A 26480-nucleotide genomic window follows, 5' to 3' on the forward strand; every position below is an offset into this window, starting at 1 on the left:
TAAAGACATCAGCTATTACTAATGAAGTGTTTTAAGGCACACTTTGGAACTTGGTCACAGTTAGAATATATATGAAGTTCCATATGATAAAGGATTAACTTATTAACCTTGGGGCATTTTCTCTGCCTCAGCAAAGTTTGGGAGTATTGGAAGAGAAGCAGTATCTTAAATAATTTGTACAACTTTCTGTAACAGCACATCAAAGGGGAAAAATAGATGAGTTGTTTTCAAATAATGAAATCTGCTTCTCAAGAGAGCAGTTGTCTATGAAGCAAAAACTCTCTGTTTACTCTTTGTGACTGCCTATTACTTCACCTATTATCCATCACCTCTCTGACCTTGAAAGATTCTTTTTGAATGTGTTTCCAAAGGTAAAGACAAGTTGAAGGCAATTATCAAAGAAATTTGGGACAGTATGAAGTACAGAGAAACCTGCATTTTTTTAACCTAAGAATTCAACAGTATTTGGCTTATTCTCAATTTCAATTATTCCACCTTCTTCCAACATGTACCTCTTCATCTACAGCCAATATTTCAAAACTTTTATGGATGCTCATTTTCTTCTTCTTTGATTATTTTTCCTCTTTTTAAATACATCTTTTCTTTCTGATACTGTAGTTCTCAGTTGCCTGGGTATACTTACATTTCTTATTTGGATTTGCATATCATTCTATAATTCTTTGTGAACTCATCTTTACAGTTTGAATTAACTTCATTTCCATATCATTGTTATATTTTCAGTTTATCACTATTAGATTTTCTGAGCTTATGTTTTGCACATTTTCTGAAATCTCACTAAGTTATTTGATTTTGTAAATATATGTTGTTTCAAAAATATTTAATTTAAATGTATTGCTACCTGTATAAATGTATTGAATTGTATATTTAATGATAATAAAATAGGAAGTAATATTTATATAACTTTTAAATTATATTCTATATAGGTGAAATTTTACTAAGATGGACATCAAATGATGCTGATGAGAACATAAATTTTCTACAACCTTTTGTATGAGGAAATTTGCAACACAGATCAGTATGCTTGAATGGTCACCTCCTTCTGATCCATTATGTATTTTACTATCTATCCTGTGATGATATTCAGAGATACAGTCAAAAGCATATGGGATGGGAATATGTATTCCCTGCAGCAGTACTTATACTAGCAGAACATTTAAAAATACTTAATGAACTTATAGGATTGGTAAATACAATATAATGTGTCTATACTATAGATTAAAAAATATATTTAGATATAATGTTTTTTTTTGAGACTAAGTCTCACTCTTTCACCTAGGCTGCAGTGCAGCAGCACAATCTCAACTCACTGCAACCTCCGCCTCCAGGGCTCAAGTGATTCTCCTGCCTCTGCCTCCCAAGTAGCTGGGATTGCAGGCACTGGCGCCACCATGCCCAGCTAATTTTTTTTTTTTTTTTTTTGGTAGAGATATGGTTTCACCATGTTATCCAGGCTGGTCTCAAACTCCTGACCTCAAGTGATCCGCCTGCCTCGGCCTCCCAAAGTGCTGACATTATAGGGTTATAGTATAATGTCAAACAGAAAAAATACTGAACAGAATATTGAATAGCCAGTACTTCACACATTTTGAAAATAAAAACAAAAATAAACCCATAGATTGTTAATGTACAGAAATCAGGGATAAAATACTGTTAACAAGGCCTTTTGTAATAATGGGGAATCGAGTTATTTTTATTTTTATTTATGTCTTTATATTTCCCTGTACATTATAAATCTTTCTCTAATAAACATGTATTTTTATATAATTCAGAAAAAAATATATTTTTACAAAGATTAAAATCAAATTTTGGGGTTCTGCTTTTTCTACAATTAGGAAGTAGACTGAAGCTTTGTTCCCACAAGATCTAATCACTAAGAGATAAAACATTAATAAAATAATGATGTTCTGTGCTCCTGGTGACTGCATTAATTAAAACAATTGTATTTCAAATGACAGAAACTCAAATGTGTTATAAGAGCCCTGAGATATTATCAAACTTAATGAGTGGGAAATGTAGGTAGTCCATAGAATCGTATAGAAAAAACTTTTCTATGTGTCTCTCATCTGCTTCGTTTATTCTTCGTTATTGTCTTTTACAGATGCCTGGCTTTCTCCACAGAACAGAATACATGAACTATGTACTCTTGAGCTTCTCATCTAACAATGTTGTACCTCTAGATGGAATATGATTCTCTGACTCAAGTCAGAATTCAGTAAGATTCTGACCAACTTGATTTGAATAAGACGCCATCCTTTGTGGCTAGAGAGAAATTAACAGGGAAGCTTCCATAAAACCACATTTGTAGAACTGAGAGTTAGACAGGGTAAATTCAATAAATAGGAGTTTGTTGAGAATACAAAAGGTCCACTACAATAACCACGAAAATGTAAATAAATTAATAGAGTCTAATTGTATGCTTCATTTACTGTTTTAAATGGGCTAAGTTTTACAGTACTATAGAACAGTGATTTGACTGTCTAGACCTATTCATAAAAGTTTTTGAAAGCCATTTTTCAGTGAGTATATTATATATTGTAATATGCAGAGTATCTTTATTATTGAGGCAATATATTCTTTAGATAAGCTCTTTCCAATAGAAATATGTGAGCCATGTGTGTAATTTTAAGTTATCTGGCACACATTTTTAAAAAGTAAAAACAAACAAGTGAAATTAATTTTAATAGTGTATTTAATTTAACTGAATATATCCAAAATATTATTATTTCAATGTGTCATATTAGCTACATTTCAAGTGTTCCACACATCTATGGGTAATGGCTGCCCTGTTGGATGGTATAGCTCTATGATGTATGGTTTATATAACATGAATGCCTAAACTTATATGCTCTACCTATAGGTGTGCATTTGTATATTCTACATAAATATAGAATAAATTTATTCTGTAGGTCTAGTCTATATAATTGTATATTGTATTATTATTGTGTTTATATATTATGCATATTGTTAAACATACACATTTTTAAGAGAATTACAGAAATGATTTACACGAGTGTAATTTCTAATAACTTCACTCACATGCCAATGCATCATGCTGTTTATGACTTTAGAGAGCACTGTGCTAGAGATTTAGTTCCATTTACTTTTCAAGGACATAGGAATCTAAGTCTATTTGCATGAATCAATTAACGTAGAAAATAATTTGATCAATAACAGACTTATTCAAATAATGAAGGAAGTAATTAATAAATTTCTAATTAGCCTTCAATTGACTTTGGTAATGATTTGCTAAGGCTGTCTTCTTTTACCAGAGAAGTTTTTTTAAATAAAATAGGACATTTCAAGCAATATCAAATATAAATACCGAGTACAATTCAAGGAAACTTTAAGTATGATATTTCCTCTCTAAGAAAAAATTTCAAAATCCTTTCTATTTTATAAGATGCTTCATAAGCATGCACATATGTATTTGAACATCACTTACCACAGGTAAAATCAGTATAAGATCCTATAGTCAAATCAGAAATATGAAATGATTTTTACTTCTCAGTGTGTATAAAATGTATAAGAAAAAATAAACCAGCTGTGAAGCTCTCCTCTTATTTGTCTTAAAAAAGAGTTGAATCAGCCTTGAAACATTTTATATTTTCCCCATTTCTCTATGGGATTCTTTTTGAAAAATTATTAAACATTGTTGAGGATGGCACTCATCTGCAGATAGTCCTTCACTTCAAGAACATTTTAGGACCATTTGGTGCTGAGGAAATTGAGGCTCAGAGAAATGCAAAATAAGCTTCTGGGAGGACCTGGTTAAATGTCACCAGTCCTATAAAACAGTGATGTACAGCAGGCAAGGCTTGTGAAAGTTAGAGCTATGCATCCTCTTATGCAACTCTGCCTTTAGTTTCTTTCCTGGTGCCAGTCTGAGAGATCAATTTGAGCTAAGGGCCTTGGCTTTCATGTGTACACTGAGAGCAGGTGGTTTCTCACTGCTGTCTTTCATATCATCTTTGCTTTCCTCCTCTTGATCTTCATCTATGAGAGGAGATGCTTTCTAGGTGAAATAAAATAAATACATATGTAAAAAGAGTCTAGGCACTACCACAGAAGATTTAGGGATTAAATAGTTCTGGATTAAAGTGAGAAGGGGTAAGAGGAGCTCTGAACTCTGCCAGGGATCAGCCCTTTAAATGTATTTTTTGTTCTCAAATATGTAATTGGAGAAATGACATCAGTTAGTACATAAAAGCAACAATATATTTGGGGGTTAGCAATTCTTTAATTTACCACTTCTCTCTATCAGCTATGTAGGGATGCAGAAAAGTAAACTCAGGCACTGCCACTTCCTGCCTTGGTATTAATCAGAACCAACAAGATTTGGATATACATAAACATAACTGAAAAGGTATTTAAAATCCTTTAATAACATTAATCATACATTATGGATCTACTGAGTTAGTAAATGCTTAACAAAAATAATTTTAAAATTTCACAAACACAATAATGTTTAAATCAGACTTTAATATAACAAACATCCTAGGCCTGCATGAATTGCCAAGGATGTAAAAGATACTCAAAATAATTTATACCAATCTTCCCTTCATAAATATGTTAGTAAAGTACATAGCAAAAAAATAAAAAGATAAAAGGAAAAAGAAGACCATGTCAGAGGACCATAGTATCCATCATTTATGTACTCTTTCCTTTACTGTCTTTTTTGGGGGTGTGTGTTGCTGAGGATTTATTTATGCTTTTTGAATTTATGCAATCCTCCTTTGTTTCAAAGCTAGATCCTTAAAGCCCTGATTACAGCTTCTTATAGAAAAATCTTTCCTTTTCTCCAGCAAAGTTATACCACAATATACATCAAGTCTGCACGTAACGATCTCTAGAACTGCTTTGCTCTATTACAAAAGCTTCCCCCATACTCACTATAACACACGCATTCTGTCTCTCTCACTTAGACCCACTCTTACAGAATTAAATTTTGCCCGTTTATGTTGCTCTTATGCATTCTGAACTCGCAGCTTTTTCTTTATGGATTTTGCCTGCCTTGGTACCAAGAGAATCTTTTAGGCCATCCACCTCAAAAGGCTTGTGTCAGGCTACCCCATCTATTCTGTCACCGCCCCCTACCAGCTCCTTCCATAGTCTTCCCTACAACCTGCTCATTCAGGTCTTTAATTTCGCTGAAAATACTGTCCTCACTCTTTTTTCCACATAATAAAAGGAGCTACTTACTTTCAAATGAGGCAGCACCATTTTAGAGCAAGAAAACTGGCTTTTCTGTGCTCTGTCGCCAGGAAGACCATCACTCAAGGAAGAGATATTTTCAAGTATTCTGTTTCAAACTACATGATACATTTAAAATAAATTTATTTCTATGGATCTTACAGAACTGGTGATGTGGTTTGGCTCTGCGTCCCCACTCAAATCTCATCTTGTAGCTCCCGTAATTCCCACATGGTGTGGAAGGGACCTGGTGGGAGATCATTGAATCATGGGGGCAGGTCTTTCCCGTGCTATTCTCATTATAGTGAACAAGCCTCACAAAATCTGATGATTTTAATAAATGGGAGTCTCCCTGCAAAAGCTCTCTGTTCTTGTCTGCGACCATATGAGACATGTCTTTCCCCTTCCACCATGATTTTGAGGCCTCCCCAGCCACGCGGAACTGTAAGTCTGTGAAATCTCTCTCTCTTTTTTTTTTTTTTTTTTGGTAAATTTCCTAGTCTCGGGTATGTCTTTATCAGCATCATGAAAACGGGCTAATACAACTGGCGAAACTTATTTTTAAAAATAAATGTTGGCAACCCACTGCAGGTGTTATGAAAGCACAGAATACCCTGCTTTCTTAAGGTAACTGCACAGCAGGGCACATTTCTAAGAATCTGGATTTTCGTCAAATGTCCAAAGGTTTCTTCCTTAAGGAAATTTTAGAAAAATCTGTAACTTTAGTAAAATGGGAAATAAAATAATATAAAGATATTTCTCTTTGAATAGTGCTTCTGGTCAGGTCAGCACACTTTTGTCTATTAAAGCATTTTATAAATAGTGAATTTGTTTCCAACTAATAATAATTTTGAAATATAATATTTTAGTGGCATTCTAAATATGTAAGGTGCTTTTACTAACATTTTTTATTTACCTTCATATGTCTCAGTGAGATCTGCAGGACAGACAATGTTACCTCTTTTGACAAATGAAGAAACCTAGGCTAAGGGAAGCTACAATAGATTAGGTGACTTGCCCTAATCTTTGACACAGATACTGGAGAATGGAGGCAGAAATAATCTCCAGGGTTACTACAGATTAAATGTCTCAGTGAATGACTCTCCAATTTCCAAGAAATAATTCATTCAACAGAGAATTTTAAAATTCTCACTGTGCATTAGCCATTATGCTAAAAGCAACCAAGAAACAGTCCACTTAAAGACAATAAAGTAGGTAAACACAGATAAGAAATGTCCTCAACCCTAGTTACTTACTGAGGAGAGTTAGGAAAGACTTCAAAAAAGAAAGGATATTTTTACCTAGTCATGAAAGATGATTAAAGTTTTACTAGGTGGATGGTATGCTGAGAGTCTGGGAGGATAATATTCCATGGCCAAACAACAACAACAACAACAAAAATGAAGGGTGATATGATTTAGCTGTGTCCCCACCCAAATTTTATCTTGTATTATAGTTCCCATAATCCCCACAGGTTCTGGAAGGGACCCAGTGAGAGAGAATTGAATTATGGGGGCATTTACCCCTCTTCTGCTGTGTTCATGATAGTGAGTGAGTTCTCACAAAATCTAATGGTTTTATAAGGGGCTTTTCCCTCTTTTGCTTCATGCTTCCTCCTGCTGCCATGTGAAGAAGGACATGTTTGCTACCCTTTCCGCCATGATTGTAAGTTTCCTGAGGCCTCCTTAGCTTAGCTGAATTATGAGTCAATTAAATCTCTTTCTTTTAGAAATTACCCAGTCTCAGATATGTCTTTAGTAACAGTAGGAGAATGGACTAATGCAAAGGACAACAGAAATTTGATGTGGTTGGAATTTAGACAGGTGAAATGGTTGGAGGCAGGGATGGGGAAGTAGAGACGGTAAGGAATGGTAGTGGTAGGAGATGAAATTTAAAAGGTAGGTAAATATATATATATTTGTCCCTTGGGCACTCCCCCCATTGAAAGGTGGTTTCTATGTCCCCTCCAATTGAATCTGGATGGACTCTGTGACTATGTGACCAATAAAATACCATGTAAGTGATGTTTTCTAGGACTAGTCTTTAAGAGGTTGGCAGCTTGCTTTTCCTGATTCTACTTGCTCCTAGAACACAACCATCACGCTGTGAGAAAACTCAAACAACCCTGTAGGGAGAAACCATTTACTTCAGCTGCCAGCCCAGGTTGAGCTCCCAGCCAACAACCAGCATCAAGTTGCCGACCATCAGAAGGAGCCACTTGAAAGTGAATCCTCATCCCTTTGTAAGACCCACAGTGGAGCCCATATGAAGCAGAGATGAGCTACCTCTTCAGAGCCATAAACAATTTCATATTTAATGAAAAATAAATGATCATTCTTGTTTTAAGCCACTAGGTTTGAGGTGGTTTGTATGCAGCCCTAGATAATTGGAATATGGGGGATTCATGATCAGATTTATAGAAAGATTCCACATGTGTGATGAATAGCGGTGGGACTACTTCATTTGATTAGATGGAGAGATGATAGGGGAAGAGAAAAATGATTCAATGTTCCACTAAAGCAGATAACAATCATATTTTTTAGCTCAGAGGATAAAGTGTGAATTTTAATGATTCCTGAAAGCATCAGCCTCTTAGGAAGGCTACATATTAACCTAAGTTCAGGATGTGACATTAAAAAAAGATTCATACTCTAAAAATGCTGCGCTATCATTGAATATTCTTATCTTAATGGTAGAAAAAAATTATGTCTTGAACACAGGAAAGTGACCCAAAAATATAAAAACTTACTCTCCGTGAAAGAAGCTGTCAACATTTTAAAGTATTTCTTAAATCCCAGAATAGAAGCTAAATCTGCCTGAGAGTTTCCTATAATATCCATTCTGTATGATTGCTTTAATGCCGAGGTTTCCTTAAGAACACACAATTTTTATAATAACATATAACCCTTGATTACTACACCTGAAAGATTCTTACAAAAATAGCAACCTTCATTCACCCCATCACTGTCTAAACTTTCTGTTAAGAAAATTTGTGAAGTGCTTGCTTTTTTGTTTGTTTGTTTTGTTTATTAAAGTTCCCTTCATTTCTATAAATTATGAGTTGGTTAAAGATGATCATCCTTATAATTCCTATTTTTCTCCATGATTATGGTGTTGAACATGTTACAAATATTCCTGAAACACCTATCACTGAAGTAGAACCCTCTTGTAAATCGTATGGTTGGGCATGTCTAGTGGTCATTTATTGTCACATATATGTTATGTTTGGGGAACCATTTGGCAAGTGGATATTGAGATTTGTTTTATCATAAGCCATATTCTTATACTTCCTACATTCCTCTGATGGCACATAGAAGGGAAATTTTCAAAGGCCAATGCAAAGGAAAAATAATCAGTTAAGCTCTAGGTAGAAGAAAAAAAGAGTTGTTTATCAACTCACTGGGAAATTATTTTCCAAGGCTAAGGGCAACATAAATCACACCCTACTCTCTGCCTCTGGGAAATGTGCTCTGGGCTAAGAACAAAGCATATTGACATAGTTACATAACCATTGAATTGAACTGTTGAATTCAGTCTATACTAGCAAAAAGACTGCATAGAAGTTGAATTAGCAGACACAATTTAAAAGCCAGTTTCTGTATAAAAATTTGGTTCTCTAGCTTCTCTTGAAGAAAATAAAGTAACTTGCCGGACTGGGTTCATACTCTCACAGGGCAGCCCCTCATCAGACAGTATAGTGACTGCCCACAATAGAAGGGGCATTTGAGATGTAATGTTCACCTCCCCCTCCTGGCACTCCCTGTCCTGGGGCAGTGTGCCCCATTCTCATTATTTTAGTAAGACTTTATTTTTCTTATAGTGAAATTATAACAAAGTGAAATTTATTGCATCCAAATTTCTAACAAAAATAAGAAAATAAAACTTAGTCAAAAAGGGAAAATGCATCCAGAAATGTTCCTAATATCCGGGCCACTTTACCTATTTATGTTACACTCCTGGTCCTCATGGGAATTTCAGTTTACTTCCTGTGATTTGAGACAGTCAAAATGAATTATTTGAGCCAAAAGAAAACTGTTGACTCTGCTTCCGTTGGCCTGAGGGAGCGTGATAATATATCAATTTCCAGTTTATTTTCTCTCAAAGAATTTACTCACTGAGAAAGTCAATCCAACTGTCCTTTCACTGGCCTTTGAGTCATCTCACAAAATGGCCCTTTATGGCTTTTGAGTTGCCCTTTCGACAAAGATGTCAGTCTCAGCCCTATACTTCTCATGTACTTTAAATAGTATTTCTCAATTTCAGGTTATTTCTACCCCTAGCAGTTGAATGACTTATGGCTTGTTAACCCATCCACTCCTTCCCAAAGTCCACATCCAAAACCATCTATTGCGGATAGTGATATGTTTCTGGTCCCACAAAATATCTTATTTCTGTATCCAATTTGCAGTTCCTAGTTTCCGCTCATGGTTTCCTCATCTGAAGACGGCAGTCCAAATACCTTTTAAAAATAAAAAGCTTCCTATTGTTTAATAAAATGAATTTTAAAGTGAACTATTGAGGTAAATGCCTATTTATTTTTAATTTTTGTTTTGCCTTACCAAGATTACTTGGTAAAAGTAATCTTGTGAACCTTTGTGGGAATTGGGAGTATGAGGACGTGTCTTGCATCAGGAAATGAACAAGCCTCACAAATGCAATGTGAATGGTTGCAAGCACCTCCACTGCTGACTGCAGCCTCGGGAAAGCAAAACATCTTGAGCAGCATCATCTATAACAAGGTGCTACGTTCTGAAGGGTTGAGTCCCTCAAATTCCTCAATGTGATAGAATTAGGAGGAAGGGTCTTGTGAGGTGATTAAATCAAGAAAGTGGGGCCTTCATGAATGGAATTATTGCTCTTACAAAGGAGACCTCAAAGAGCTGCCTTGTTCTTTCTATCATATGAGGATACAGGTAGAAGGCACCATCTATGAACTAGAGGGCAGACCTTCTTAGGCACCAAATCAAGTCTTGATGTCAGATTTTCCAGCTTTCAAATCTATGAGAAACAGATTTTTGTTGTTTTTAAGTTACCTGATTTATGGTATTATTGTCATAGCAGCCCAGACAGACTATGACATGAGGTAATGTTGGTAATTTAAAAGAATGAACACAAACCCCAATTATTAAAATGGATCTACAGAAGACAGAGACAGAGAGGAAGAGAATGAGAGATTTCCAGACATTGAGAAACTGGCAGAAAGCATTAAAAAGCAATAAACCAAAGCCCAACCAATGATTAAGCTGTTCTACTTTGGGACTGCACATTGGTAATTAACATCTGTTTCTGGACTACATAGGTAGAGGCAAGTTAATGGCATTTCTACGGAGGCCTTATCTGCTTTCGTTTCTCAGTAGCAGTTATTCTTATTTCTTTAGGCCTAGAGGCTGAAGAGAAACTGGCACCTGTTTCTGAGTCTCTATTGAAGCCTCAAAATGGAAAATAATAGGCTAATTAAATGAAAGGATTTTCCTCCTGTCCTGGAGCTGCTGGGAAGAATACAAACCGTTCATCGGACTGTTCAAGTTTTTGTGCAGCAGAACAGATGATGGATAAAAAGTTCAGGTGCTCTGCAATTAGTGCTGGGCAAGTGCTTCTGGCAGGCATCCAATGCCCAAAGACACAGCATTGCTGCAGTCTGCCAAGCTGCATCCTTAGGAAGCCTCATTTTCTATCCCTTCAAAAATCTGAATTGTAATTGCTGTGTTCCGAGACAAATGAAGGGCTAATCTGCCTCCTCACAGTGTATATTTCCAGAGGGGTTCATTTCCGGGTGTGTCAAGAAGATGGCTCTAATTCTTCCTAAATCACGGAGGACAGTGGTGATTCCCACACAAAATGCATGAAATGCATCACCCTGTCTTTATTTATCACAGGAAGATCTGTTGACCATTCACATCAGAAACATCTGGGGTGACTAGGCCATGAAATCAAAATCTCCCACATTGGCATTCAGAGTCTGTATTTTCTAACAAGTTCTGCAATTACGATTCACATTAAAATTAGAGAACCATTGATCCTAGGTTACTGTTTTTTAATCTTACACTTGCACTTTAGCACATAGACATTGTTTCACAGGTACAGTTTATACCCTCATCAAACCTATGGATTTGTAAAACATAAAATGAAAAATGAAACAAGAAAATCTATTATTGCAAATCTTGATTATCTTAGTGAAGAAAAAGGAAGGATGCCATCACAAAGAGTTAATTGGGAGAGGCAGGAAACCAACCAGGTAAGTAGATGAAGAGAGTCCTCCATAAAGACATCTCTTCTCTCCCCCCAGAATTATTAACTTTCTGTAGTATATCAAAACCCAGGTTCCCTGCTAAGGCCCTGAGGAAGCTAAAACCCAGTTCTAAGGAAATTTAGAATAATACAGCTTAGTTTGTATTTCCAAACATATGCAAATATTTTATTATATTCTCAAAGCAAACCTATGAGAGCATCAAAACAAATATTATCAGACTCATTTACAGATGAGGATATCTATGGCATTTTAAATACCTTGACTATGATCAAAAAAATGAGTTAGAGATGAGCCTTCACTTAGTTTGTGGGTCTTCTTGTTTCAAGTTCATTGCATAGATAAAGGAATATTCAACAGGGACCCAAAGCAGAAGGTAGTTTAGGTCATCTTAGAAGTGTATTTCCTACCAAAAGAAAGGTAAACTTGTCTTAATAGAATGGAATATCTTCTGCCTATGAAATCATCACTGATACTCAAAAGCCCCTTTTCCTTTACCTAGTCACATGAAAGTAATTGATCAACTCCCCAGTTTTAGAAACCACCCTGATTCAATTTAGTTTTTACCTTTCTGTTGAGCAGAAGATACTGTGCTAGTTCCTGCCAAAAATATTAATACAGTTGTTCCTCAGTGTTTATGGGAAATTGGTTCCAGGATCACTGCAGATAGCAAAATTCAGGAATGCTCAGATCCCTTATATTAAAGGCATAGTATTTACATATAACCTACACTTATCCTCCCATGTACTTTAAGTCATCTCTAGATTACTTCCAGTAAATACAATGTAAATGCCACCTAAATAGTTGTTATACCATACTGTTTAGGGAAAAATAATAAGAAAAAAGTCTGTACACATTCAGTACAGACACAACCATCCATTTTTTCAAATATTTTTGTTCTATAAAATTCCTTGAATTCATGGATGTGGAATGCATAGGCATAGAAAACTGACTGTATAGGGTACTCTCTCTCATAGAACTAATAAATTAATGGTAAGAGAAAGATACATCATCATCTATAATATAATATGAAATTAAATTACTAAACAAAATACTTGACAGGATCAGTTTATTCAACAAATATTTAATGAACACCTACTATATGCAGGAAACTCTTGAGACAGGTAAATCAGGCAAAGCAAAAAATTTTAAACAGATAATATTTGAATTATGTTTTTAAACAGAAAAAGAGATTGACAATTGGAAAATAAGAATAAAGGGATTCAAGGTTGAGAGCAGAAAACAGATGAATTAAAGAATGATAAAAACATATAATAGGCAGGAAAAAATATAAATAAAGATATTTTCAGAATTTATGAAACAATGTAGTAGAAGACAGTGAAAAGTTTGAGATTATCGGGGGAACCAGCCCCCGATATTTCAGCATAGGTTATTTTCTATTTTCCCTAAGTGTTGGCCAGTTTGAGAATTAAAGCGAACGAGTACAAAAGAGAGAAATTTTAAAGCTGGGTGTCCAGGGGAGACATCACATGTTGGCAGTTTCTGTGATGCTCCTCAAGCCGCAAAGCCAGCAAGTTTTTATTAGTGATTTTCAAAGGGGAGGACGTGTACAAGTAGGGTGTGGGTCACAGAGATCACATGCTTCACAAGGCAATAAAATATCACAAGGCAAATGGGGGCAGAGTGAGATCACAGGATTGCAGTGAAATTAAAATTGCTGATGAAGTTTCTTGTCCCACTGGGCACGCATTGTCATTGATAACATCTTATCCGGAGACAGGGTTTGAGAGCAGACAACTGGTCTGACTAAAATTTACTAGGTAGGAATTCCCTCATCCTAATAGGCCTGGGAGCGCTACGGGAGACCAGGGCTTATTTCATCCCTTATCTGAATCCACGTAAGACAGATATTCCTAGAGTGGCCATTTTAGAGACCTCCCACTAGGAACACATTCTCTTTCTCAGGGCTGTTCCTTGCTGAGAAAAAGAATTCAGCGATATTTCTCCCATTCACTTTTCTAAGAAGAGTCCACCTGACTCTCAGGCAGTCAGATCTAATGGTTACCTCTCTTGTTCCCTGAACATCGCTGTTATCCTGTTCTTTTTTCAAGGTGCCCAGATTTCATATTGTTTAAACACACATGCTTTATGAACAATTTGTGCAGTTAATGCAATCATAACAAGTCCTGAGGTGACATACACCCTCCACTTACGAAGATGATGGGATTAAGAGATTAAAGTAAAGACAGGTATAAGAAATCACAAGAGTATTGATTGGGGAAGTGATAAATGTCCATGAAATCTTCACAATTTATGTTCAGAGATTGCAGTAAAGACAGGTGTAAGAAATTATAAAATTATTAATTTGGGGGACTAATAAATGTCCATGAAATCTTCACAATTTATGTTCTTCTGCCGTGGCTTCAGCTGGTCCCTCTGTTCGGGGTCCCTGACTTCCTGCAACATGAGTTTACATCAAAGAAAATTCTTGCAGACTGGTTAGTATTTAGGACTGTATTGCAAGGTAAAATGAAACTATTTTAACTTTGAAGAGTGGAAAAATGAGCCCTAGTCCATAAACGAGAAAGAAACATACCTAAATTACAAAAGAACCTATTAAAAAAATCCTCCAATACCTCATTTTCCTCTTTGATTTTGTAATCCTTTAGTGTGCATACATTAATACAGGTAATATATATTCCTAAAGTTGTAAAATGTTTAAAGTTAGGAAATAGATATATGCAATTCTCAATAAAAATCACACTTTGCCAAGAACTAGCTAGTGATTATTACAGGGTCTTGAGTTGCCTTCTAAAGGAGGCAGGCAGAGTGGATTGGAGATCCCATCTCATCATTTGCATGCCACTGGGCAAGCATTGGGCCTTATTCTTCTGTGATTGCTCAATACTTAAGACAGTGTTCAGTACACAGAATCCATGTTTAATGAATGAGGGAATAAATAAATGAATGATAAATCATCATTCTAGTACAACCATGCCTGGAAATTTAGTATTTTCCATTATTTTAGGCATATGGATTTCCTCATATTTTCCTGGGAATTATAATGCTGCTTCTTGCAAATAGAATGAATCTTCACTAGATTACATTCTGTAAATAGCCTTCACATATTAATATAGTCCATGTGAAAATAAAAGAATACTCTGAGAAAGTGGTCAATATGCCTTTCCATCCAATCTTGCTGAAAATAGATAGGCATTCACACACATACATATATATGCACACTGGTGTATATATATATATACATATATAATTTTCATTCAGTTAGTTTTATTAGTGAATGGTAAGAACCAATTTTAATAAAAGTTATAACAAAAACGTACTTTGATCTTGTATAATCTTTTCCAGATTAAAACCAAAGCATATAAAACTACAGCATATTATAACTGATTTAAACAAGTTTTAGTAGCAATATAAAGTTGTCTTGTCACAGGGATCAAGTTTCTTCTTACTGAAAATCTTCTTACATGGCTGCTGCAATTTCTTTAATTATCAGAATATCTGGAAACCACTTTCACAAGTGAGGTTATTATTTTTCATTTTTATGTGAAGATTAAATCCTCCTAGAAACATATCATCATGTTGTACTTCCAAATAACCTCTCAAGACTAAGAAATCAACACTAATTTAGCAAAAGAATATAGATGATGTAAAATCTTGCCAAGCTAAAAATATTGATGAGAGAAATAGTTTGAGTTCAAAGAACATCTATCAAAATTGTTGGCAATTCTGCAAAGGAAGAAATACAAAGGTGTTAAACTATCAAATAGTTTAATTAGAAGGTTATACACTTTGAAATTATCATTATCATCACGAAGGAGAATTCTCTCCAGCTGCTCTTTCTTGCCAATATAGGGAGTGAATATTTATTTTAAGGTAGCAGTGTTTTAGTCATCCTTTTACCAGTTTTGCTTTTTCGTTTTTCTTCTTTTTAAATTATACTTTAAGTTCTGGGATACATGTGCAGAATGTGGGGGTTTGTTACTTAGGTATACACCTGCCATGGTGGTTTGCTGCACCCATCAACCCGTCATCTAGGATTTAAGCCATGCATGCATTAGGTATTTGCCCTAATGCTCTCTTCCCCTTGCCCCTCGCCTCCCAAAAGGCCTCAGTATGTGATGTTCCTCTCCCTGCATCCATGTGTTCCCGTTGTTCAGCTCCCACTTATGAGTGAGAACATGGGGTGTTTGGTTTTCTGTTCTTGTGTTAGTTTGCCGAGAATAATGGTTTACAGTTTCATCCAAGTCCCTGCAAAGAACTTACTCTTTTTTTATGGCTGCATAGTATTCCATGGTGTATATGTGCCACATTTTCGTAATCCAGTCTACCGTTGATGGACATTTGGGTTGGTTCCAAATCTTTGCTACTACGAATAGTGCGGCAATAAACATACATTTGCATATGTCTTTATAATAGAATGATTTATAATCCTTTGGGTATATACCCAGTAACAGGATTCCTGGGTCAAATGGTATTTCTGCTTTCAGATCCTTGAGGAATCACTGCAATGTCTTCCACAATGGTTGAACTAATTTACACTCCCACCAACAGTGTAAAAGTGTTTCTATTTCTCCACATCCTCTCCAGCATCTGTTGTTTCCTGACTTTTTGATGATCGCCATTCTAACTGGCATGAGATGGTGTCTCATTGTGGTTTGGATTTGCATTTTTTTAATGACCATTGGTTATGAGCTTTTTTTCCTATGTTTCTTGGCCACATAAATGTCTTCTTTTGAGAAGTATCTGTTCATATCCTTTGCCCACTTTTTGGTGGGTTTTTTTTTTTATTTTTATCTTGTAAATTTGTTTAAGTTCCTTGTAGATTCCGGATATTAGAACTTTGTCAGATAGATAGATTGTACATATTTTCTCCCATTCTGTAGGTTGTCTGTTCGCTCTGATGATAGTTTCTTTTGCTATGCAGAAGTTCTTTAATTTAATTACATCCCATTTGTCAACTTTGATTTTTGTTGCAATTGTTTTTGGTGTTTTAGTCATGAAATCTTTGCCCTTGCCTATGTCCTGAATGGTATTGCCTAGGTTTTCTTCTAGGGTTTTTATGGTTTTTGGTTTTACATTGAAGTCATTAATCTATCTTGAGCTAATTTTTGTATAAGGTGTAAGGAAGGGTTTCAGTTTCAGTGTTCTGCATATGGCAAGCCAGTTTTCCCAGCATCATTTATTGAATAGGGAGTCCTTTCCCCATTGCTTGTTTTTGTCAGGTTTTTCAAAGATCAGATGGTTGTAGATGTGTGGTGTTGTTTCTGAGGCCTCTGTTCTGTTCCATTAGTCTCTATATCTGTTTTGGTACCAGTGCCATGTTGTTTTGGTTACTTTAGCTTTGTAATATAGTTTGAAGTCAGGTAGTGTGATGCCTCCCGCTTTGTTCTTTTACCAGTTTTTAAGTTAAAAATATAGCAACAAAGAGTTGATTATGTGTATGGGCTTGCAGATACAGGATTTTCCTGTTATTTCCTAGAAGTACATAGTATAAAATTATAATTTTAGATTGGGTTTCAATCACCAACGTTGACTAAAAAAAAAACAAATACTTTGAAGCACAGAGGCTTAATGATATATTTAGCACCTTAATAGGGATAATACTTAATGATTATTTCAGACAATGAGTATAACTTTATATTTGAAACAATAAACCGTTTTACAGAGCAATAGATTGATTACAAAAATTCTCATTTCTCTATTTATGACAACTTGTCATATAACTTTAAATGCCTTGTCACACTCAGTGTGAGCTTGATCACATGATTTATTTTGGCCAATGGAATGTTAGCAAATGTGATGCAAGGAGAAGCTTTTAAAGTGCTTCTGAATTGGGAGTTGTTCTCTTTGGCTGCTTTTGGAAAGCCTATTACAATTACTATGTATGTGAATAAGACCAGGGTTGCCTGCTGGATAATGGAAGAACCACATAGACTAAAGATAAGATGTTCCAGCTAAGCTGTCCAATAACAGGTAATCCACCAGTTAATCCAAAAGTTGACTGCAGATAACACAAGCAAACCAAGCAGACAGCAGTTGAACCAGACCACATTGGCAGAACCATCCAGGTGTGGCCAGAACAAATTGCTGGCCAATGAAATCATAAGCTAAGCAAATTGCTATGCTTTAAGCCACAAAATTTTAAGATATTTTATTACAAAGCAAAAGTTAACTAATCATACTATGAAATTAGTTTCAACAACAAATTATTTCTCTGAACACATATGTAACAAAATAAAAATATGCAATATTGAAATGTATTCCCATTAAAAATCTTACATATTACTTTTTATGAATTTCTTAATGTTTGTACACCAATCTGCTTGTGAGAAGCTCTATAAACTGCAAAACACTATAAAATTGTCACTATTTTAATGCAAATGGAACCTTGTGGATCCCATGAAAATGTAAAAATATTTCCCCCATCTCATGTTGTTAAAAAGACAAAATACTATGTTCTGCTGGAATGTGACTCATGATTGTCTATATTTTAAAAAATGAATAATTTTAGGAGTGATATAGTTATATAAGCTTCAAAAAAAGCTTTAACCATCAAAAAATTAATATATATTTTTAGGGTTCTCTGAGTAGACAGAGCAGTGAGACATTCTGGAAATAGACTTTCACGAACATTTGATTTACAGATGGCAAAAGTTATCATTTAAGAGCTGCAAGTGATGTTGATTTGGTTTTATTTCTCTGCTTATGGAGAAGACCTGAATGATGCAATCTGAATGCAGATATTTCATACTAAGAAATTTAGTCATGTGGCTGGTCATTTTATTTGGGTATTGATTCTGAAAACTATGTTGCTTAATTGCGAAAAATAATGCTTTTGTCAGTAAGCATTTTGACAAATATACATATAAAAATGTATTTGTATTGAATTGAATTTGACAGTGGAACATGAGTTGGATTATCATCCAGAGTGAAATGTTATCTAAGACTGATTAACTCAAGATGGATTAAGGCAGAGTTATTTTGTTTTAGGGCCACAGGGCAGAGTCACAACACATCCTTTAAATCAGAGCAAGTATCATGATAAATATTTCTTGGAAAATGTCAACACACGGAATTAAATAAGGATTTGGGAGATGGATCTTTTAGTCGAAAGTAATAGCAGAGCTTCATTTTTTTTTTTTTTTTTTTTTTCATTCTGGAGGCTTGTAGAAGTCTGAAGTCAAAGTAATATGGATATGGAAAAGTAAACGCCTATTAGAGGGAAAAAGATCAGCTAGTCCCTGTACATGATATTAGGACAAAAGCAAAAAGGAAAGCACATTTCACAAATACCCCAATAATGGGCCTGAATTTGGCCTTAAGTAGTGTAAACCAATCTATTGTAATTTTTTCCAGAATCCACGTATTCTTAATGAATTTTTTTTTTTTAAATTTAAGACTCTTCTTTCCTTGTTGGGAATTAAGAGACTAGTCTAGATCTATTCTTGGGATGAAGCACCACATGGAAGAGTATTGATAGCTGAGTGAGCCACAAACCATAGTTATGGTCGAAGCAGGGTCCAGATACGGCAGATGGCTTAGGTAGCAAGAAACTGCCAGGACAACATAGTGGAGCAGGTAAGCTTTCTAAAATGTTCTTAGAACATTTATGCTTACAAACTTTATAGAATGCTTGCTACAAGTACCTGGGAAGAGAAACATAGGAAATTCCTGGTATTCCTTGTGAGAAATGACCTATAAGTAAGTGATTATGATAGGGACAAGAGGCAGGGAAATTCTGGGCAGAAGAGAGTGGGTCCCCAGCAAGGGCCCCACCCTGAAGCCTGGAAATGAGGCCCAAAGTGAGAACTTACATCTCTGTTCGTCTGCCTTTTCCAAAACCACTGATGGCCTGCATTGTTCCCCATTCTGAGCCCGTAAAAACCCCAGGCTCAGCCAGAGGAGTAGAGAAGCAGCTGAATTTTGGGACTACAGTTGGACATTGGAGAGAAGCAGCTTGACATCAGAGGCACAGCTTAATAGCACAGTTTCAGGGCATGATTGCCTTTCTGTCCTATCCCTCTTTCAACTCCCCATCTCACGGAGAGCCACTTCCATCAGCAATAAAATCGTCCACACTTACCGTCGGTAATTCATTCGTGCAACCTCACTTTTCCTGGATGCCAGACAAGAGCTCAGAGCCATCAATTCAGGTGCAAAAGACCATCACACTGACCCTCCACTGAACTGTTAACACTTAAGCCATCCACGGAAGGCAACGCTAAAAGAGGACTGACTGTAACACTCTCCCTGGGGCTTTGGGGTTGTGGCAGACCCCCTAGACACTGCCATGTGGCCAGTACAGACGTTGTTCCTGCCAGAGCCCAAAAGTGCTTGCCCTAGCTCCTGCATCTGCTCACCTGCATGCTCTCCCTCCCATGAAGGGTTGAGGGCTGTGGGCTGAGTAAGCAAGGCACCCCTGTTACAATCCCCATGAAGGGGTCAGGAAAATATCCTGCTTCATTTGGGGGCCCACCCGGGATACATCAGCAGAGTGAACAAATGTGGATCTGGCAAATGTGTTCCTTCACTTTTCCCCCAAAGCTTCTTGTCCTCAGACTTTCCTCTGAGATATGCCATGTGCAGGCGACAGGATGTAACCATGCCATTTCTCTTTGTTTCAGGGAAGAGGAATGTTGGTTTTATTTTTCTTCACAAAGGTCTAACCATCATGTGGGACTGGATTAAAATCCTGGGACAACTGAAGGCACCTGGCCAAGGCCACTCCTTGCTGTTGCCAGAAGGCCCCAAGACACTCACCCAGTCCCAGATCACCCATTAAGGTGTCAGCCACAGACATTTCTATGGTATCTTACCTTTCTTCTTTTACAGTTCAAAATGGCCCTTATCTCTTGTTTTGTAATGTTAAGGGTTTTGCTGAAAACTGCAGAAACATTACTAAGTAGAATGAGAGCCTGGCCCAGCAACAAGATATGCAATTCAGAACAATGTGATTTTCATTTGTTCTTAGAGGTGTCATCCCCACCCCCACCCCAAAAGCCACAGGTGCACACAGGACTCAGTGGCTCCCCTCTTGACCCCTCCCCCCCTGGCTGGGGCATTTGGGTGTGTCCACAGCATGCACGTGCCACACCCAATAGCCAAACAGGGCAGGAGAGAACTGTGGTTGCCACCAGGGCCCCAGGGCAGTCTTGGGTGCCAGTGACTACAGGCGGCCAGCTGGTCAAGGTTTTCCACTCACCGTCGCCTCCCACCACATTCTCATAGAGTCTTTCCTCTCCTGGCAGAGGAGTTCAAACTCAGTCTGAACTGGGGAAGGGATACAGTGATTAAAGGAACTGATTTGCATAGAGGAAGATATTCTTCCACCCCTTTCAGCTGTTCTTTTTTTCCCTTTTTTATGTGAGAGGGTCCTTTTACTACCTCACTGCTCTGCTTTTGAGAGGGAGGCAACAGAGGAGTGACCCCCACCAGCTAATAACTGCAAAATTGGCAAGGCCCATCTGGGGCATAATCTGAATGAATCCATGGACACCCCTGAGACACCTTGTTATCCCAAACTCAATTCTAAAGTTTGGGATGAGGCCCTAGAAAGAAAAACCAGATCTGAGTGATCCAAAACCAGGCAACAGGCACAGTATAAATAGGCAGGAACAATTCCTGCTGATTATGCTCCTGTTTCATGAAAGGAGACCATGCTCCATGGAATAGATGATGCTCAGGGAATGCAAAGGTTGCTGACAGTAGCAGAGATGGAGGCATAGGTGAGTGAGAACAATCCCTATTCTCTAGGCCCTCCCTGTTTCATGAGTGCAGGCCGCAATGGCACCCATGAGGGGTGTCCATCTAAGTGCACTGGGTCTCTGGGATAAAAAGACAGAACAGAAAAAAGAGATGGTCATTTTCTCTCTCCCTCACACCCTGAGTTTTCACTGAAAGAAAGAAGAGAAATGAGGGACGCCTATTTTCCTGTCTTTCCGAATGGACAACCTGTTATCTTCACCATCTGTAGTCTATACTCTTCTGGAGTGTATCCTGAATCATGTTTTGATCCTCAAACTCTGGAGGAAAAATGCCTCATAGCCCTCTGCACAGGGGTTTGGCCAAACTATGATCCGGGATGGCTGGACTTTGGGGGATGATTGCCTCCCTGTCCCATCCCCTTTTCAGCTTCCCACCCCACTGAGAGCCACTTTCATCTGCAGTAAAACCCCTGTATATACTATCTTTGACTCATTTGTGTGATCTCATTTTTCCTGGATGCTGGACAAGAGCTCAGAGCCATGGCTGGTGCCAGAGGCTATCACACTGACCTTCTACTGAGCTGTTGACACTTAAGCCATCCATGGCCTGCAAAGCTAAAAGAGCACTGACCAAAATACTCCCTCTGGGGCTGCAGGAGTTACAGTCACCCTCCTAGACGCTGCCATGGGGCTGGTGCAGAGTTCATTCCTGCCAGCACCCAAAAGCACTTGCCCTGGCTCCTGCACCCACTCACCTGCATGCTCCCCCTCCCACAAGTGACTGAGCGTGGCGGGTTGAGGAAGCAAGGTGTCCTTCTCACATGGGCCATGAAGTGGTCAGGGAAATATCCTGCTTCAATTGTACTATAAAAAGAAAAACTATTGTAATGACGCAGGAAGCATGAAGTTACAAAAAGTGATTCAAATGTATACTGATTTAGTTCATAAAACTACAACAAACTTCGTTACATTGAAAGCTATGTTCAGTTTAACACCAAAAGTAAAAAAAAAAAAAAAAAAAGACAAATAAAAAAATGCCACTTTTATTTACCAATTATCATGAACAGTATGCTCTTAAAATCCAATATAAGACATATTTGATCACATGATACATGATTAAACCCTTCCAATATCAGTCCACGAAAGTTTTGTTAAAAAGTTCCTGACACTTAAGTTCACCTAGAATCCTAGACCCTAAGCCTGAACACCTTTTAATTCAGAACTTCCATTATTTCAGTAACCCAATTACTCTAACTTTAACTTCTGAGCTGCTTTGAGCCTCTCTTCACTCAGATTGTAAAACGTGAGATTGAATTTCCAGCAGACTGTCAATAACAAAAGGATCAGTTTATTAAAAAGGGGGACTGTCCCCCTCCCAAATAAGCTAGAAAGCAGTAGTGTACACTGAAATGAGGCATTTTCTCAGAACTAGTTGTTACTTAGGGCTTGATTCATGTAGAAAATGGATATTGTCTGAGACTGAAAAGCAGTGTTTAATGATGGAAACTACTTCTTTTCTATTTGACTAAGATTGCTTTACTTGGTCCTGACAAATGTATTTTTTAAAGCCTCAAACTTGTAATCCAAACACACCGTTGAACTAAGAGTGACCTTATTGCTAATTAATTATTGCTATAATTATTTATGACTTCCCCAAGGGTTGTGCTTTTTAAGGAACACTTTGTGGTATTTTGATATGTTAATTTATTTTGTAACTTCCCTTTGTTAATGGTGTCACTTTATACATTGGAGTGCTAATTATTAAAAGAGCTTTTTATTTACGAGGATATTCTTTATGTGAGAAACACCTTAAATGAGTATTTCAAGCTTTTTGTTACTTTTCTAGATGTCACCACTTCCTCTGTTATTGAAATGAACAGCAATTGGGGTACTACCCAAGGGCATCCCTTCCTATTACAATAATTCTTGCTCACAATTATGATCAAAACATTAAGACAAAAAATTGTAAGGGCAGATAGTTTTAAAATACAGCTGTATCTGAGCAGAGTACAGTTTGAATTATAATCTAAGGCTTCTTGAATCGAATCTTTTTTCCTGTGTTAAAAAATGTTTATTTCATGTTGATTAAGCCGTGCAATCTCTCTGGATCTCATTCTCATCATCTATAAAACTAGAAGGTTATACTAAAAGGTAAATCAAAATAACTCTGCTTCTAAAACACTACAGTTTATGATCTGAATTGTCAGCTCCTCAATCTCTAAGTAGTAAAGCACTCTGAGCTCTGAAAGGCAGAGCACAAAATTGGCAGAACTTCCAAAAATTGAGCAGATCTCTTTTGTGGAAGTTTAGATCAAAGACTGGTTGATGTAGAGATATTATTCTTGCTGCCCAGCCACAGAGAGTGTAGTCAGCAAGCAACCTCCAGTTGACAGCTTCTTCTAGGCTCCAGAACTTAGGTCTCTCTCAGCTGTGCAGAACCAAGATGGTAGTCTTCCTAGGGAAGCCCACATCCAGAACTGAAGAAGGTAGAAGAAGAAGTGTCCTAGTATGGACACTGTTGAGCAGTATTCACACCAGATCTCCCCACTATATGGGGTGGAGTTTTGTTAGTCCTACCTCAAAGTTCAACTTTGTCCTTCTTTCCATCCTGTTCCACCCTTCCACTTTCTTTTTTTTTTTTTTTTTTTTTTTGAGACGGAGTCTCGCTCTGTCGCCCAGGCTGGAGTGCAGTGGCCGGATCTCAGCTCACTGCAAGCTCCGCCTCCTGGGTTCACGCCATTCTCCTGCCTCAGCCTCCCACGTAGCTGGGACTACAGGCGCCCGCCACATCGCCCGGCTAGTTTTTTGTATTTTTTAGTAGAGACGGGGTTTCACCATGTTAGCCAGGATGGACTCGATCTCCTGATCTCATGATCCGCCCGCCTCGGCCTCCCAAAGTGCTGGGATTACAGCACCCTTCCACTTTCTTTCATGTGTGTTGATAATAATCACTCACACCACAAACTCCATCTCAGCATAGGCTTCCAGAGAATGTAACTCCATTCAAATGTCAAGATCAAAGGGCCTACTGTTGCTCTAAATTCTCAAGCTGTAATTCAGCATTACACCATTCTCCTAAGTGGAGATCAAATTCTAGAATTTACCTATGACAGATGAATAAGGAAGAGTTTTAGTTCGATGCAGATTTGTCAGAATTCCACTGAAAATATTAGTATCAATAGGTCCCAGGTTTCTAGGAAAACTGTAAGCATAGCAACTTACTAGAGAATTACACCCTGCATCCCCAAATTAGTTCACAATCCTAAAGGTGAAGATAGGGGTCCAAACATTTTGATAGAGGTGGGTAAAGTGGGATTCTTTATTTTGAAGCACTAAATTGACCTAAATATGAAGAGATTGGGTTATGCAAAAATTCTGGAATATTTTGTCTTGATTAATGAGAACATTCAGCATCCACCTTTAAGTAGGCATGTGTAAGGCCTTAATGGAGGTATTGTATGCATGCACATTCTCAACACCTAAAGCAATATGAACTCAGTCGCTTGTGGTATGTTACCCACATTCGCCAGTAAGAAAATGATCGCTAAAATATATATGAGTCTCTGACATTTTTCTCAGAATCATCCTGTAAATCTGCACAATACAAGTCAGAAAAAGATTTTACAGCAAGTGAAAATATAAATAGAACTGTGAATAGAATTATTAAACACAGGAATAATCTGTTCCAAGTTATCTATGTTACAGTGTGGATATAGCTAAACAGAAAACTCTAATAGTTAACTGGAAAAGTCTCTCACCAGTTTTGAAGTGTTGTATTATCCTAAATAAAGACAGTTTAAAAGTTAAAACAAATGAACAATCGACCAACCACAAAAGCTTCACCAGAGTCCCTGGTGAACAAAGTACAGAATGAGAGTTCTAAGCCCCAATCAATCTTACTAGTTTAAGGTCCCATATAAACAATGACCCAAGAGTCCTACCCACATCTCCCAAACAATCTGTGTCTCTGACATGTTTCATTGAAGTTTACCAACTAAAGCAAAAATTATCAGATATAATGATTTTATTACTCCTTTAAACCCCCAATATAAATTTTGACTTTAATAACATTTAATATTGATTAACATGGCCACTCTCCATGATATTTTCTTAGCAAACCTTGTCATTTTAGTAATTCCTCACAATTATAACAGGAGAGAAAAGTGACATTGTGCTAAAATGCATTAGGACTAAATCATTGAATATCGTTCTTCAGTGTCATAAATCTCCAAATTTTGTATTTACTATACTACGTATAGCTATTAGAGCTTTACTCACACACCACCAGTGTTGACAAACCCAAAGGAGCTGCTTCAGTCACTGAATAAGCACTGGGCAACTCAACACATTCACATCAAGCACTTGTTGAACACTTACGATGCCTAAGTTGGTGAAAAGAATAGAAGACTGATAGAAGGCTCAATAACTGCTTCCATGGTTTAGCTTCTGCCACCAACTCAGTAAAATACTTTGAATAAGGCATTAACATTCAATGGGCTTCCCTTTTCTCAATCATAAAGGAAAAGGCCTGCATCAGACAACCAGCTCTAACATTTTATGGATCTGTTCCTCTTCCATGAAAAACAAAAAAAAAAAAGCCAGCATGAGTCCTGCAAGCATAACCGATATTCTAGCTTGAAAGGTAGACCTCATGCCCATGTATATGAAATGGAAGACCATGATGTGTATGAAATGCTAAATTGGATGATACAGTGTAAGAACAGTGAGGACTTGAAATGTCAGGAAAAAGCTGTATTGAAAATGCAAGTGATATTTTAATAGGAATGATAAACAGAAGAGAGGCTTTCCCACTAAGGCATGCAACATGACACCAAGAGGATACTGAAGGCTGGTGCACAGAAAGATACACATTTCATTGCCTCAGAGGATAATATTTAAGAAACAAAACACTAATAGACTAATAATGCAACATTTTGGTGGTTTCCAGAGATCCAGAGCTACCATGTCAGGAATGTTGAGATATATCTTTGAAACCAGAAAAGGCAAATTACTTTCAAAATACTTGTTTGAAATTATTTGAATATATATATGAGGCAAAAGTAAGAGAGAACAAAAAATATGTGTTTTTTATTTCTATAAATATACATTATACACATATATATATTTCAAAGCATTTCACTTATTTTTCTTAAACAGATGTTTGAGTCAAATACAAAGAAAAAGGTACCCAATATCACCTTCAAATCATTATCTTTCTTGTCTCAAACTCCAAGTCTGCAGGGCCAAGTCATATCTACAGAAATGGGGTTTAAATCCCTATTGCTTTGTCAGATGAGCAGGAACAACCTGCAAGCACCACAAGGTAATCAGGACAA

The sequence above is a fragment of the Trachypithecus francoisi genome, unplaced genomic scaffold (assembly GCF_009764315.1).
Source record: "Trachypithecus francoisi isolate TF-2019V2 unplaced genomic scaffold, Tfra_2.0 Lachesis_group0, whole genome shotgun sequence".
Taxonomy (NCBI): Eukaryota; Metazoa; Chordata; class Mammalia; order Primates; family Cercopithecidae; genus Trachypithecus; species Trachypithecus francoisi.